Raw genomic sequence first — 15486 nt, 5'->3', positions numbered from 1 at the left:
CTGGAAGCCTTTCCCCTCGTCCTGTGACTCCAGACCCTTGTGTCAAGTCCCTCTCCAGCTCTTCTGGAGCCCTTTGGGCACTGGAAATGTCTCTCAGTTCTCCTTGGAGGCTTCACTTCTCCAGGCTGAGCCCCCCCAGCACTAGAAATGCCTTTACCTGCCTAAAAGAGACCCCTGGAAGAGCAGTACGTGTAGAAAAACAGAAGATTCAGTAATGAGGTGGTGCTGAAAACCCCCTGAATAAGTCAAGGCAACAAATGAGATGCTGCAGTCAGAGTTAAACATCATAAACAACCTTAGCTCTGCCTTCCTTTTCCAGGCAAAAATCAAACCTCAAGACAAGACTACAAGCACAGTGAGATGTTTGCAGGGAGATGCAGGTTTTGAAAAGTGGCATATGGATTACAGTACCTTGAATAGAAAATATTGAATCCCCCTTATTAAATCTCTGCCTGCAAAAGCCATTGTGCAAAACACGAGGTCAGCTCTTCTTGTTCTGCCTCCCCTCAGCTTAAATGCATCATCCATACTGAGGCAAGGCTCCAGGATAGAGATTTCAAATAAATGTAAGGGTTTACAGAGTTTCCCAGCCAAGCAGCTTTCAGGATTTAGAATTACAAACCAAATTAGGACTATTTCCCAGAGATTCATTAAAATCCTTTACTAGACCCCTTAAAAATATGCACCTTAAAACAAAAAACAACCAAAAAAAAGGGGGTTGAAAAAAGGAGAAGAAAAATAATACTGCTGCTGCATAAACAGGTACAACTGAAATGGATTCATTTCATTCACAGCATTCAATTACAGTAATTATTTAAAGATTTGCTCATGTTTCTGTGTCTCTTCATCCTCACTGATGTCATGAGAGCATCAAAGAACACAACTAACACATGTCACACATGGTGCCTTCTTTACCACCTCTCCCTCACACAGAGAAGGACAATTGTGCACTGCAGTGTTTTCTTTCAGAGTGATTTTGATGTAGAGGGGTTATTCTTCCTATTTCTACTCTTCTAATCTGACACTTGACTCAAAAGAGGGGCAAGGTATCCCACTCCTGCTGGAGGAAAAGCCAAAATGTAGCACTCTTGTGCTGAACACAGAATTTTTTTACATGGTGCCACCTTGAGTCATTTTCTTCCTGTCCTTTCAGTAAATACCTTGAAGGAATGAAAACACCTGAGGCTGAACAAAAGGGCTCCAAACTAACACATAACAATCTGCTTTTTAGGAGAATTTTGTGAGCCCTTGAAAAAATCCAATAGTCTCTTGACTTAATGCTGGAATCCACTAGAGCAGGTTTTTATCTACTTGTGCACGTTCCCATCAGGAAGGTGAAAATACAAACAGGCACAGGAAGCACTCCTGGGCATCATGAATGGAACTGTCAATCCTGTCCCAGTGCCCCTTGTAGGGGACATGAGGTACTGGCCCAGTTCAGGCTCTCACTGCTGGCCCAAATCTGCTCAGACCAGGTCAGGACAGGTTTTATGTTGGGCTGACTCCTCTTCCTCAGCCAATATAAGCTATTCCATGGGATCTGGATAATTCAGCAGAGGTGGAACAGCATTCCAGCAGCTGATCTGAAGCCAGTGCTTGTGACAGGGTTAACCAGAGACTTCCAAGTCATGAAACCACAGCTCCCAAAACCAAATCCTCCTGAGCCTTTACCCCTTGCGCTTTGTTGGACTTCCAAAAGGTGAAGAGAATAAACGGCACATCATGGAATTATAAAGGTTGGAAATGCCTTCCAAGACTATCCAGTCCAACCTGTGCCCTATCCCCACCTTGTCACCCAGCCCTGAGCACCAAGTGCAACTTCCAGGCATTCCTTGGACACCTCCAGGGATGGGAACTCCAAACCTCCCTGGGCAGCCCCTTCCAGTGCCTGCCCACCCTTTCCATGGAGAAATTCCTCCTGATGTCCAGCCTGAACCTCCCCTGGCACAGCTTGAAACTATTCCTTCCCCTCCTGCCCCTGTTCCCTGGGAGCAGAGCCTGACCCCCCCCCAGCTGTCCCCTCCTGTCAGGGAGTTGTGCAGAGCCAGAAGGTTCCCCCTGAGCCTCCTTTTCTCCAGGCTGAGCCCACACAGCTCCCTCAGCCCCTCCTGGTGCTCCATTCCCTTTCCAGCTCTGTTCCCTTCCCTGGACACGCTCCAGCCCCTCCATGTCTCTCTTGCACTCAGGGGCGCAGACCTGGGCACACAGCTGTGCCCACGTGCCCCCATCAGCCCATCTGAACTAAATTATCTGTGTAAACATTGGATGTACTGAGCAGCTTCAGCAGATTCCCCAGAGCAGACCCAGCTTGGTCACTCAGCTCTCCCATTTCAGAGACCACCACAGGTACACCAGGTCATTCTGGGCACAGCTGAACTCTCAGAGCAGCACCTGGCACCACATCCAGACATTTCAGTGATGTTGCCATGGACCAGCACACAGCACATTTTCATTTCAACTCATTGCTTCTAAGCAGGAAGCATTTTTAATTTCCTCCAGCATTAGGGATAATGTTAGCCACTACAAATGAAAGGAAAGATGCCTCCCAAAATGCATTTACAAATGCACCCTAAATAGTAAACACCATTCAAGTAAGATGCAGCCAGGATTGTAATTGGAAGCTGCAGAGAGTGCTCTTTCAGGATTCATAATAAATGGCATTTTGCTTAAAAGGTTCATGTAATAAAAACCTTCACAAGTAAGAGCCAGCTCCTCCAAAACATGCAGCTCCTTCAAGCAACACAAAGTACCCCAAAATTCTCCAGGTGAGTTATGTGGATGTGAACCTGCATGGCTCCAGCAGTGCAGAGCAGGAGGAATACAGAAGGAAAGGAAAGAAAGAACTTTATAAGGCCTGGAAGGGCTTTTCCATGAAGATCAACCCAATGGGTTGGGATGCTGCAGCCTAGAAAAGAGGCAGGTAAGGGGGATTCCAAAACTTGATTCGCTAGAGGAATGGTGGAGGATCACAGAATCCCAGGATCATTGAGGTTGGAAAAGTCCACCAAGACCAAGTCCAAGCTGTGATGGATCCCCACCTTGTCACCCAGCCCAGAGCTCTGAGTGCCACATCCAGGAGTTCCTTAGACACCTCCAGGGATGGGGACTCCAAACCTCCCTGGGCAGTCCCTTCCAATGTTCAACAACCTTTGCATGCAGAAATTCCTCCTGGTGTCCAACCTGGCACAGCTCGAGGTCATTTCCTCTTTTCCTGTCACTGCCTGGGAGCAGAACCTAACCTCACCTTGCCACAGCCTCTCTTCAGGTACACATTTCCTCCTTAACCACCTTGTCCAGCCCCTGAACAAGGAGCATTAGAGGGAAGCAATCAAAGAGATCCACAGCAAATCAGGGAAGATGGTTGTGAGGAAAGGGGGTTGGAAAGTTTATATGTGGCTCAAGGCAGGGCTGGGCAAGTACTTGGAAGTGAAATCCAGCAAGGATTATTAGACAGATGAGCCTTCCCTGACACAGAAAATATCCTAAGCTGAAAATAATTAGGGCCCAAGAGGGTATTCAAGGAAAGTTTCAGAACTGTTTGCCTCTCCCTCCTGTTCTCCAGGAAAGCAATTATGGTCAGTGCAGAGGGGGAGGTTTATCAACTGCCTTTCCTCACTGCAGTGAGCAAAGGAACCTTCCATCATCTCCTGGGGCAGGGCAGAGCTGTGCAGGGAGAGAAGAATGCAGACAAAACTGAGGGGAGGGGACAAGAAATGGGAAAAGGGGGCAGAGTGGGACAAACATGGATGCACGGGGTTCTACAGGCAGCCCTGAGGACCAATCCTAGTCCTACTGACTTCAAAGGAGAAGGAGGAGAGGCTGAGCTGCTGTAATGGGGCTGTTGCAGCTGTGATGGTTTTAGGAGAAGAGGAAAGGAAAATTTACAGGGAAAAGCAGCATCTCCAAGAAAAGCAGGTGCTCAGGTGGGGAGAGCAGTCAGCACTCAGGAAATGCAACCGCTGGATAAAACCTGCAGTGGTGCATCCCAAAACTCACCTATTTCCCTCCCACCCAACTACAGCACCCTGAAAGCAATGAAAGGTGCTCCTCTCCCTCCCAGGGGTGGCTCCCTGAGCTCACTAAGACAGATGAGCCCCAAATAAGGATCAATAACTGGGCTGTGAATAAGGCAAGATGGACGAGGGAGGGAATGGGCACTGAAAAGGGCAAGTTCCAGGCAGGATTAATGATGGAGAGAGAGTTGCACTGGAGCAGAGGAACTCACACTGCTCAGCTCTTTGTGCCTTCAGGAGGGGAAGGGTTTAGAAGGAGTGATGTGTGCCAAGGAATCCAGGTGCCAGTGAAAGCTCACTGGCACCTCCAGAGTGCTTCTGTCTCAGTGTTGTGGGGTTTAGATGGCAGCAGGGACAGATTCAGGAACAAGGGAAGGACCTGGAAAGCCATAGAGAAGTCTCTTTTAAAGCACAAGCTTGTGCTGGTAACAGCTCAAGAAGGAATTGGGAAGCACCCCCAGATCTGCTCATCTCAAAGCCCCTTTCTACCTCTCCTACAACATTCCACTCTTGTTTCCTTCATTCTCATCTTCCAGGCCACAGCCCAGCCAGGCTGCTGTCACAATCAAAACCATTCCTCCAGTCTTGTGTCTCCATCAGGATGTGGGGGGAGCAATAAACAGCCCTTCTCCAGCAGCAGCTGCACAGCTTGCTCCAGGCACAGGGTGCTTGGAGGAATGTTACCTCGGAGGAAATCGTTAAAGGAATCTGGCTAATTTTGTAATTCACACCTGGACTGCAAATGTTAAAGAGCCTGCAATAATCTCTAATGAAATATCACATTGTTTAAAGAGTTCCCAGTGAAATTCGTCCTTAATTGATTTTTGATCTGTGAAAAAACACCGTGGAGAGAGAGAAAAGATATCAGTCAGACTCCTGTTTTATCCCTCCTGCGAGCGTTTTCCTGACTTTGTTTCCTTTGTCCCCAAGGAATCAACACTACCCTGAAGAAAGCAGCCTGGAAGACACTACAAAACTAATAAATAACACTCGAGTGGGAATCCTGAACAGCACATCCTCTTAAATCATCCTGAAAAAGGTGAAGCAGTCTCCTAGGACAGCTCAAAAATCACAGAACGCGGATTCATAGCAAGAACCATCCCGGACAGACCCCGTGGGTTGGACCTTCTCCAACCCTCAGGAACCTCCCCAACAGCACCGAGGCTGATCCCTTGTGCAGTGACAAATCTCATCTTGCCCTCAGGATATCACAGGGGAGCTTAATCCAGACATGAATGACATAAAGCAATAGCCAAAAACATTGACAGCAAAAACCTGGCAGAAAATTCCTGACAGCGGCAGCGTCCGGCTCAGGATGTGCCAGGGCAGCTGCTGGAGCCAAGGAAGCAGGTCAGGATTAACTCACAAGATAATGCACTGCAAAGCTCTTCCAAAACCCAGCAGCAAACTGTCATCAAGCAAATGAGCAAACAGTAAAATATAGCTGGGAGAGATGAGAGGAAATGCATCTCCAAACATCACCGGAGACCCAAATAAACTGCTGAACCAGGCAGCTGGAAAACACCGGGCATCAATAAGGCTTTAACTAACATTTACAGCTGCCACAGAGCCTGCTGCAAATAACCAAAGCTAAAAGGAAAAGGGGGGGAAAATGAAGGAAAGGATGTGCAAGGGTTTTCTTAAGAGCTGCTGGAAGGAACCACATCCCAGGCTGGCCAGCTAAACCAGCAGGGGAACACCTTCCATGGCAAGAAAATTGGGATGGGATCGATGGCAGGGTGAAATCTGGGAGGCTGCCACGGGAATGGGAAATCCCTGGACATGCTGAACATCTTCAACAATAAAGCCTTTGATAAAATAAAGAGACTATTAATTAAGGAATTAAGGGGAGAAGAATCCTCACAACTGCCATGTTCAGATAGTGCTGCTCAGTAACAGGTTCAAGTGGCTAAACCTGGAATAACGATGGATAACCTGGGACAGCAGGGGTTGCCTTTCCCTCAATTACACAGCACTAATATCAGGTTTATGGCCCTGGCACAGGTTGCCCAGAGAAGCTGTGGCTGCCCCTGGATCCCTGGGATTGTCCAAGGCCAGTTTGGACAGGGCTTGGAGCAGCCTGGAATAGTGGAAGGTGTCCCTGCCCATGGCAGGGGGTGGGACTGGATGAGCTTTAAGGTTCCGTTCCAGCCCAAACCATTTTATGATCCTGTGGTTCTTATGGGAATGATCAGATCAATTTTGCTTTTGTAAAGCATCTGTTGGCTTATACTCCCAGCAAGGGTGGTGCTTTTCAGCTCCTGCTGGAGAACATTCCTTATCATTCCATTCATATGTCTCCGTGAGACCCAGTGACATTTCCACCTCAGCTGAAATGGGGGAATCAGCCAGATGGGATTCCAATGGGAGTGGTTCCTGTGTGACCATGAGTTTTATTCTTGAGCAGGACCCAGCTGGGACCAGTCACTGCAGGAGTGTCAAGGCAGAAGCACCAAGGGAAGCTCTGTGTGGAGTTTTCCATCCTGAGGGCTTTTCTTTCCTGTACCAATCCCAGGAACTTCCTTCAGCATCTCTCCCTTGGCTGCCTTGTCTAGACTATCACACTGAGCATCTGGGGCATTTCATAATCTTCTTAAGAATTGTGACCTTCAGTTCTGTGTTACAGTGACCTGAAAGTTTTTCCAAGAAAAGCATGAGCTTTATTTTTAAAATACACAAATTCCCCCAGCTCAGCTGTTTCCAGGCAGGTCCAAACCATGCCACATTTTCTCACATCTGCAAAGAGCTGCTGTATGTGAAGTGTATTTCTTCCACCCCACTTCCTTGGGTATAAGCGTGCACAGTTAATTTTAAAAAATTCAATAACTCAGTAATTTCTCCCCTTGTATATCCCTTCACCTTCTGGGGAGAAAAAACAGGCAAAAAGCCAGCTCCATACAATGGATCTCAGTGATAGCCCTGGAAGGTGCCAGGTGCCAGGACAGGCCATGCAGGAAGCCTTCAGCTGTGTCCTCTGGAGCTGGGCACATCTGCAGATCCCCAAAGCACCCTTTGTGTCCAGTGCCTGCCACCCCCCACAGCACAGAAGCTGATGTGAAGGACACACAGTGACCTGGGTGAGGTCACAAAGCCCAGTGGCCAGGACACACCTCATATCCCAAGTCCCAGCTCCATCCACTCTCCCTGGAGGCTGGGGCCCTTGGTTTGTTGTTTAAGGTACAATTTAGTGCACTCCTTACCTGCTTCCTTTGAATCTAATGATCCACGCTCTCAATTTGATTTGTCTGCCTTGGAAGTCTGCTCTTCACTAATTCCCATTCATCCATCTAGTTTTCCTTGTTCCCTGCAAACTGTCATTTTTCTGACTGCAATGTATTCAACTCCATCATCCCAGGCATTTTATTTGTGTGGTTCTGCTCTAACGGCGAGCGTGGCTGTTTCAAATTATGCCTTGCTTTCAGTTTTGCTTGAGTGTAAAAATGTCGTGTAAAAATGAACTACCCTCTGATGAAGGCTTTCAGCCTTCCCATTTGAGGAACAGCAGGCAGCTTTTTGATTCTGGGAGCAATGGGAGAAGGAGCAATCCAGCTTTTGTTTTACAGATTGCTACAATAGATAGCTTCCCTGTAGGAAGTGCAGCACTATATTATGCTTATGTAAAGGGTAATGGCTGGGAACTTGGAGAACTCTCCTCTTGGAAGTGCCTGACGACCGGGAACAGCAGGTGTGGAAGAAGAAGAAAGCTCCAATGCCTTTCTGTCCTGACTTTCTCTTCTTTTGTGTTTGGAGACTGAGCTCGGTGTCAGAAGTAAGTCGGCTCCTGCAGGTACATGAAAGTGGAAAGGTGTGAACGTGGCAAGGAAGAAACCCAAAGAAACAGGGGGAGGCACGGGTAGGGCTGAATCCCAAAGCCTGGCCCTGAGCAGCAGCAATGGAAGGGGCTGTGCTCGGCAGTAAGAGGCTCTTTAGCTCACTGTGGGGAAACTGGGCAATTACCCGAGGGGCTGCATAAGGGAGAGAACAAAGCGCTGGAAAACGCTGCTGGGGAAGGCCTGTGCCGTGTTCCAAGAGCAGCACTGCACAGCACACCAGCAGCAAGCTGAGGAAAACCCCCTGACTCCCTCCACAAAGACATTTCTGACCCACAGGAACACCTTCCTGCTCCTTCCCACTGCTCAACAGCACAATGAGGCACTGCAGGGAGCAAAGCTGCACAGAGGGACCCTTTGCTTTGCCTGTTCCAGGCACAAAGGATGCCAAAGCCCCAGGAAATGCCACCAAGATGCAGGATCTGCTGAAGTCTGAGCTGAGCAAAGCTGGCCCAAGCAGCAGCTCAGGGAAAGCACTCAAGGATCCCATGTGAGAGCAAAGACATGAGCTGGCACAGAGGGAGAAACTAAATGCAGGTCACTGCTCCAAGCCAGGCCAGAAGCAGCTCTCTGGGATGAAACAGAAAACACAACTTGCCTGGTTTGCCCCTGAATGGGAAAGTCTCCCTCCGCTAGTCCAGAGCCTTCAGGCTGAGTCATACTTTTCATGGTGGCTTTTCCAATTTCAGGGGTCACATCCATTACCTACCCTGGTGTGTGTCCAGCTCCATGATGTCCAGCTCCCTGGGTGGCCTTTGGGAACAACAGAAAAAAAAAAAAACCACAATTAAGTAAAAAGCAGCAGGAAATTCCCTGAATAGAGAATTGCATGAAAGAACTAAGGAAGGAGAAAACCCCTGTGTATTCCCCTAAACTCTGTAAGAATTGTTAAAAGCAGCCAAACAAAGGGACAAGAAGCTGCTGGGACAACACAGTAATGCACATTTACTGAGAACATGGATCAGAGCAGCCCAAGGATGTGATCTGCATCCCTTTCCAGGCTGAGTTTTAGGAAACCAGCAGCTCCCAAACAAGCAAGCAGAGGCATGGTGACACATAGCAGCCGCGATCGTGCTGGACAACAAAGACCTCCCTGGTGCTCTGAGAGGAAGGAAACAAAGATGCAGCAAAATACAGACAAATTAAAAGGACTCCACCAGTCACAACAGCACGAGGACAATGGGAGTTCTAAGCTGTATGCCAAGGGAAAACACAGACTGAAATACAAGGGGTACAGTCAGCACAGGAGATGCTACACAAGCCTAAAATACAAGTTCATTCATGGAGCCGTGGTGCAAAAGCTGCAGGAGGTGAATTTACAGCTGATACACACAAGGAATTAAAAGAGGGAGTGACCTGCATGATTCCCACACTATCTCTGCCAGAGAAAACCTCAAATGGTGTTTAAGGAGTGGGATGTCTCTCAAGCACACTGCAGCCAGCACTGGGTGAGAGGAGAGCAGACAGCAATGTGTGACAGTAGCAATATACACTGGGAATTCTCTGCAGGAAAAGGAAACCATTCTGAGAGCAACAGACATCTCTGATCCAGAAATGTGCCCATCACAGGATGAGGTGCAAGGCAGGGGAGGGCAGCAATGAAATAAAACATTTGCTAGCACCGAGGAAATTCACCCCACACTCAGAGAGCACACATCCAAGCACAGGGGACCGAGGAGACTCTAACTGGGGAGAGGAAATTAAGCAGCAAACCCCAGCTCTGGGTGCAGGACACACACAGAACACACTCTGGAGGCAGGGAGCAGCAGCCTTACCGTGATCCTGATGCTGGCAGCTGGTGCTGATGGGATGGGAACGCTCCTTGGATCCAGGCTGCAGAGCCACCAGCAGTCCCACAAACAACACCCCGAGCAGGGAGAATCCCTTGGAGGCTGTTAGGCTGAGGTTTAAGGTCTGGGATACAAGAATTAGGTCCTCCCTGGCTGCTACAAACAGCCAGGAGGGGAGCGGTAGCTGTGAGATGAAGCAGATAAAGGATCACACACAAGTGATTTCCCATCTTCAGCTTCCAGCCCCGTCCCACGGAGCAAGAGCAGCACAGCTGACAGCCACAGATCTGAGAGGCTCAGAGATTATTGGGACTTGGGAATGATCTAATAAAACCTCTTCCTAGTCCTGCTGTGCCCCGAGACAAACACACGTTACAGCTGCATTAAGGCAACACAGCTGCTCTGTAAAACAAGCAGCTCTTTCCAAAATGCCACAACGTGGAGGAAGGTAGAATCCAACCACACAATGGCAGGGAACAGGGCCCTAAGTCATCCCATATGGAAAAGAAACAGCTATACCTGTGGTCACAGTAATCCCAGGAACAGGTCTGGCTTGCTGGTAGCCTGCTTATCAAAACAGATGCAATTTATGTTCAAAGTCAGGAAGGCTTCAAGAAGAAAACCTCAAATCACTACTGGGTGGGTTTTTTTAAAGCCACAGCTTGCAGTCCAAAATATCTCCTGTGCCTCCCACTGAAAGGGAAGTCTCAGAGCTTTGCCATGTGCTGCTGAAAGGAGGGCTGTCTCCAGGGATGCTTCTCTCCCAGAGCATTCCCCCAGTATCAGGTGGGAGTGCTGACCTTCCCCCCAAAATAAACACAGCAAACTGCCCAAAGACATGAAAAGCATCAAAACAAATGGAACACTTGGCCAACTGCAAAGCCAGGCTTGGAGAGCCTCCAGGAGCTCCAGGACCAAGCTGTCCCCTGCAGGAGCTCTCATCCATCATCCCAGTGGCAGTGCCCTCTCCATGCTGGGAAAGGCACCAGCAGTGCCAGCTCAGCACCGGGGCCGTGACACAGAGCAGCTCTCTGGATTAGTTCAGGGCATTCCTGGAGGAGCTGAAAGCTGTAAATCCATGACAGATAGTCCAGGATGGTGCTGACCTTCCTCCTGACCATTCCACCTGCAATATTCCCAAGAGCACCTTTCCTGCAGGAGTGGGGATGCCAGAGGTCTGGCAAGTGCCAAACACCTGGAGAAGTGCTGATCAGGAGGAAGAAGGAGACATAAATGAAGCACATGCCACCCTTCAGAGACCTTACAGCAAAGTAGGCAGGAGCCTGGCATGGAGAACAACTTCTCATTAACCTCTCAGGCCCAGCCTCTGGGGGAAGCATCCAGCAGGGCTGTGGGAGCCACTCCAGGAAGCACAGGGAAGCCAGGAGACAGTGGGTTGATCCTTAAATTCCAGTTGTGCTCACTCCCTCTGCCTTTGTACTTTTACCTGGGAGGGGGAACAGAGCCTGACAGCCAAGCAGCAGCTACCACAGCAGCAAGAGCAGAACCAGGAATTCAGACAGCTCCAAATTAGCTACAGAAAAGCTGAAGGAGAACAGGGAAGCAAGGCACTGTCAGGAGCTTGGGAAAGAAGATGCCTTCATCCAGCATCTCCCATTCCTGTGTGACTCCTGAGGGCTGTGCTGGGAACGAGAGATAAAGGGGTAATGGCCTTAAACTGAAGAGACAATAGATTTAGATTGGAAAGACAGGAGAAATCCTTCCCTGTGAGGGTGATGAGGCCCTGGCTCAGGGTGCCCAGAGAAGCTGTGGCTGCCCCTCAATCCCTGGGAGTGTCCAAGGCCAGGCTGGACAGGGCTTGGAGCACCCTGGGATGGGGGAAGGTGTCCCTGGAGGTGCAACTGGATGAGCTTTACAGTCCCAAACCATTCTGGGATTCCTTGATGAAGACAACAAACAGATGAACTGGAATTAGTAACCTAAGAGTCTCAGAATTACAGTCTGCCTGATCCCAGGAAAAACAATGCTTTTTCTTGGGACCAGCCATCCACAGGAAGCAAGCTTAGACCCAATACACACATCCCCACTCCTGAAACTCCCCCAAACTCTTGGTACATCCCCCTCCATGGGCTCAAGAAATGAGTAAAGGAAGCTGAAGCATGGAAGGGGAGAGGTGAGCAGTTGGAAAGAGGAAGAACAATCTCCCACAGAGCCTGACAGAGACTCTCACCCTCCTCACAGCCAACAGCTCTTGCATGAGGCAATTTTCTGTCACCACACCAAAGATGCTCCCAGACTTCATGATGGGAAGTTTGTGCCAGCAGTGGGAATTCCAGCTCCTTCCAGAGAACAGCAGGAGTCGGGGGATGTCTCCACTCAGGGAGCCCTGGGTGCAAGGAGGGTGAAGGAGCCCCGTGACTGCTCCCCCAGCCCAGCTCTCTGAATGAAGATGGGCCTCTTTTTTCCCACATAATCCAACATTTCAAAGCCTGGGTGTCCATCACTGGGGCTGGGACAGGGGTGGGGAGGATTGATCCCCTTTGCTGACAGCAGAGACACATGGAGTGAGCAGCAGAGGGGCTGGAGTGGTTATTGATTTGCTTCATGACCTTGGCTAAGTCACTTAACCTCAGCTTCCTCATCTGGATATTGGGAATTATGGGACTTGCAGAGTGCCACAAATTTATCAGAGGGAACTACTTAAGAGCTCTTTATGACTTAATGGGATTTCCCACTTGAAGATTACTCCCATGAGGTTTGAAGCAGTGGGATTGGGATATTCATAGCCCGACTTCTACTGAAAGTGCAGAGCAATTTTTTTATGTTTTTTTTTTTTCCCTAAAACACCCATGTAAATCTTACAGCTCAGGAGCACACAGTCCAAGCATGTCCAGCCTCAAGGCTTTTTGCAAACCCTTTTTGAATCGACTCTGGCCATGGTAACAAGCTCCTCTCCTTGTCTGATTCATGTGGATTCAAACATTCAGAATGGCAGACCCTGAGCTGGTGGGTAGAGATGCTCAGCTGGGTGCTTGTGGTGTAACTCTCCTCAAATTCACCTGCAGACTGTCACACATGGCTCCCTGGAAAAAGTGAAAATCAAGAGGATTAAAAGCGAAAAGTAGAAACAATATCACAGTTCCCCCAGGGATGTCAGTTCCAAGGCCCAGTTTCTCCTGTGGGATACCACAACTGAATCATGGAATCATAGGACAGCCTGGTTTGGAAGGCATCTGACAGACCATCCAATTCCAGTCACCTACCAGGGGCAAGGACACCTTCCACTGTCCCAGGTTGCTCCAAGCCCTGTTCATCCTGGCCTGGAACACTTCCAGGGATCCAGGGGCAGCCACAAATTCTCTGGGCACCCTGTGCCAGGGCCTCAGCACCCTCAAAGGGAAGAATTTCTTTCTTATATTTAATATAAACCTACTTTCTGTCCGTTTGCAGCCATTCCTCCTTGTCCTGTCACTCCAGGCCCTTGGGAATAGTCTCCATCTTTCTTGTACCTTCAGGCGCTGGAAAGCCACAATTAGGTCAATCAGAAGCCTTCTCCTCTCCAGGTGAACAACCCCAGCAGTGCCAGCCTTCCCTCCCAGCAGAGCTGCTCCATCCCTCTGCTCACCCTGGTGCCTCCTCTGGACTCTCTGCAGCAGCTCCAGCTCCTTCCTGTGCTGGGCCCCAGGGCTGGGGCAGCTCTGCAGCTGGGCTCTCACCTGAGCAGGGCACAGGGGCACAATCCCAATCCCATCCCTGCTGCCCACACTGCTTTGGATCCATGGGAAGGTTTAAATCCCTTCATCCCCACACTCCAAGGCACTGCCCAACACAAACCAGGCACTGATGTTTCCTAAGAACAACCAGTGCTCCCAGCAGCAGAGCAGTTCAAAGCACCTTGAGGCAATGCAGGCCAAGGGTTGAGAAGCTGAACACAAAATTCTCCTCCATGGTGAATGCTTTCCTAGGGAAGGGGAGATAAAAATACCCAGTGTTTGTGCCTCAGTACAACCAGTGCTTTATAAGCTCTCACAGACCCATGCACAGCCCTGGCACTTGAGGACCACAGGACTAAATCCAAAGATCTTTCCTGTGCTAACTCACTCCTCCATGGGGAATTCAAATGCTTACCAGACTGAGGAATATCTACTTTTGCCCTGTCACACTCCCTTGCTCCTTCCTCACCCTTCCCCTCATCACCCACACAGTCACTTGGTATTTATTCTGCTCTATTTTATTTGGATTTCCTCTAAGCAGGCTCATTAATCTTCCCTGCAGATGCACAGCTCTGACAGCCGGGGTCTTGACACCTCCAGAGCCAGCGAAGGACATTCTTATACTCTTCTCTTCTTTTTCCCTGCTCCTTTCTCCTTCTAAAGAAACCCTTCATACCTCACCAGGCACAGGGTTTTTGATGAGAAGGTCATGTGAACTGGAGACAAGGGGGCTGTGGGGGAGGAAGGCAGGGGAAGAGGATGCAACTCCCACAAGGAACTCCCAAAGTCCCACTGAAAAGGTCAGGATGCTTTTGAGTCCTCTGCACTGCTCCCCAACACAAAAAATATACTCAGCCCAGCACAGAGATACTTGATAAAGAGTCTAATGAAGTGGAAAGAGTGTTGTAGGGGAAGAATAGTCCTCTCTCATCTCGACATCCCATGATGCTCCATCCAGTTGCCATGGAGACTTTAAAAGAGAAGGGGTTTTGTTGTCTTGAAGGGCCTTCTCCCTTCCCAGTAACCTTGACCTTTTCCAGGTTTGTGTGTTTGTGTGTGCATGTGTATGTATTTGTAAAAAAGAGATAAGGAATTCCATTTCTTCTTATCTGGTCATGGCTCACTGGCTGGCACTGATGCATGTGGGGGGCCGTCAGCTTGGCTCAGCACGGAGATGTGGAGAGGATAAGAGCAGGAAAATACAGAGGGGAGCAGTTAATTAAGGCTGATATTGCAAAGGACATTGTTTGCTGGATAATGAATTCCATCCGCTCCAGAAACACAAGTGCAATTAAAGGTGTGAGAGATGAAGGGCAGGAGGGAGCAGTGGGTCACTGTCACTGTACAAAGTGGCCCCAGGGGCCCTCCAAAGCTGGGCTTTCACACAAGAAAACCACCACCAGAGATTATTTCTCATAAACAAGGCAGAGGAGATGCTGCCTTGTTCTCCCCCCAGGTGAGGAAGGGCTCCCTGTGGTGTCAGTCCTTAGAGGGATGTGAGAGTCACTCAGGTTGGAAACAGGTTGATTTAGGAGGTCCTCAAAGCAAGAGGAACATGGAGTTAAGCAGACAGGCCCATGCACAATAACACTGCCCACAAGTTCATGTTCATTCCCTCCCTTTTCCAGGAATTTACTGGTAATTACTTAGCAGGAATTTAATTCCCATTTTTAGCCAGGCCAACAGAGGTGCTCAGATGTCACTAGGAGCCCACTATTTTCATCCTCCACCAGCCCTCATCTACATCCAGATCCCCTCTACCCTCCCCACCTCCTTCCTGAAGGAGAGAGGGAGCCTTGGTGCTGGAATTTGTGCTCCAGCTTGGGTCCCCTCCTGGCTCAGAGGCCACCACAGACCCTCTGCTCGTTCTCCATATGAGGCTATAAACCTCTGTGTGCCATCACCTCACAGCACAGACAAACAAGGGAGGAAAGATGATGGAAAATCATCCTTTTTGTGGGACAGGAACCACACAGCTTGGCTTGGAGACCGTTGGCATGGAGAGGAAGGAAGACATGCAGTGTGCCTGCCACGTCCTCCACAAAACCAGAGAAACCAGGCAGCCCATGCTAGCCAAGAGCACAACAACGTCCAGGAGTCAGGCCTGGATTTGGATGGAGCGTTGCACAGCCCCGTTTTTAATTACTGAGGATTATTCACGTTAGATAAACAACCTGAC

At 49.3% G+C, this 15486-nt stretch overlaps 1 protein-coding gene and 1 long non-coding RNA gene across 2 annotated transcripts in view; one reads left to right on the top strand and one right to left on the bottom strand.

The window, feature by feature from the left end:
- Positions 1-15486, top strand: part of ANAPC13 (anaphase promoting complex subunit 13) — a 264408-nt gene that overhangs the window by 6265 nt on the left and 242657 nt on the right. The gene's annotated exons all lie outside the window — the stretch shown is intronic.
- LOC135309530 (uncharacterized) overlaps positions 1-15486 on the bottom strand; it is a 50019-nt gene that overhangs the window by 10934 nt on the left and 23599 nt on the right. The window contains exons 6-11 of the long non-coding RNA XR_010369752.1: positions 13220-13555; positions 13028-13112; positions 10153-12677; positions 9619-9817; positions 8442-8596; positions 7214-7794 (exon numbers count right to left, since the gene is read on the bottom strand). This is a non-coding gene — a long non-coding RNA (uncharacterized LOC135309530). The remainder of the gene's footprint in view (positions 1-7213; positions 7795-8441; positions 8597-9618; positions 9818-10152; positions 12678-13027; positions 13113-13219; positions 13556-15486) is intronic.

This window comes from Passer domesticus, chromosome 11 (genome assembly GCF_036417665.1).
Source record: "Passer domesticus isolate bPasDom1 chromosome 11, bPasDom1.hap1, whole genome shotgun sequence".
In the NCBI taxonomy this organism is placed as follows: Eukaryota; Metazoa; Chordata; class Aves; order Passeriformes; family Passeridae; genus Passer; species Passer domesticus.
This window is presented reverse-complemented; position numbering and strand designations above follow the sequence as displayed.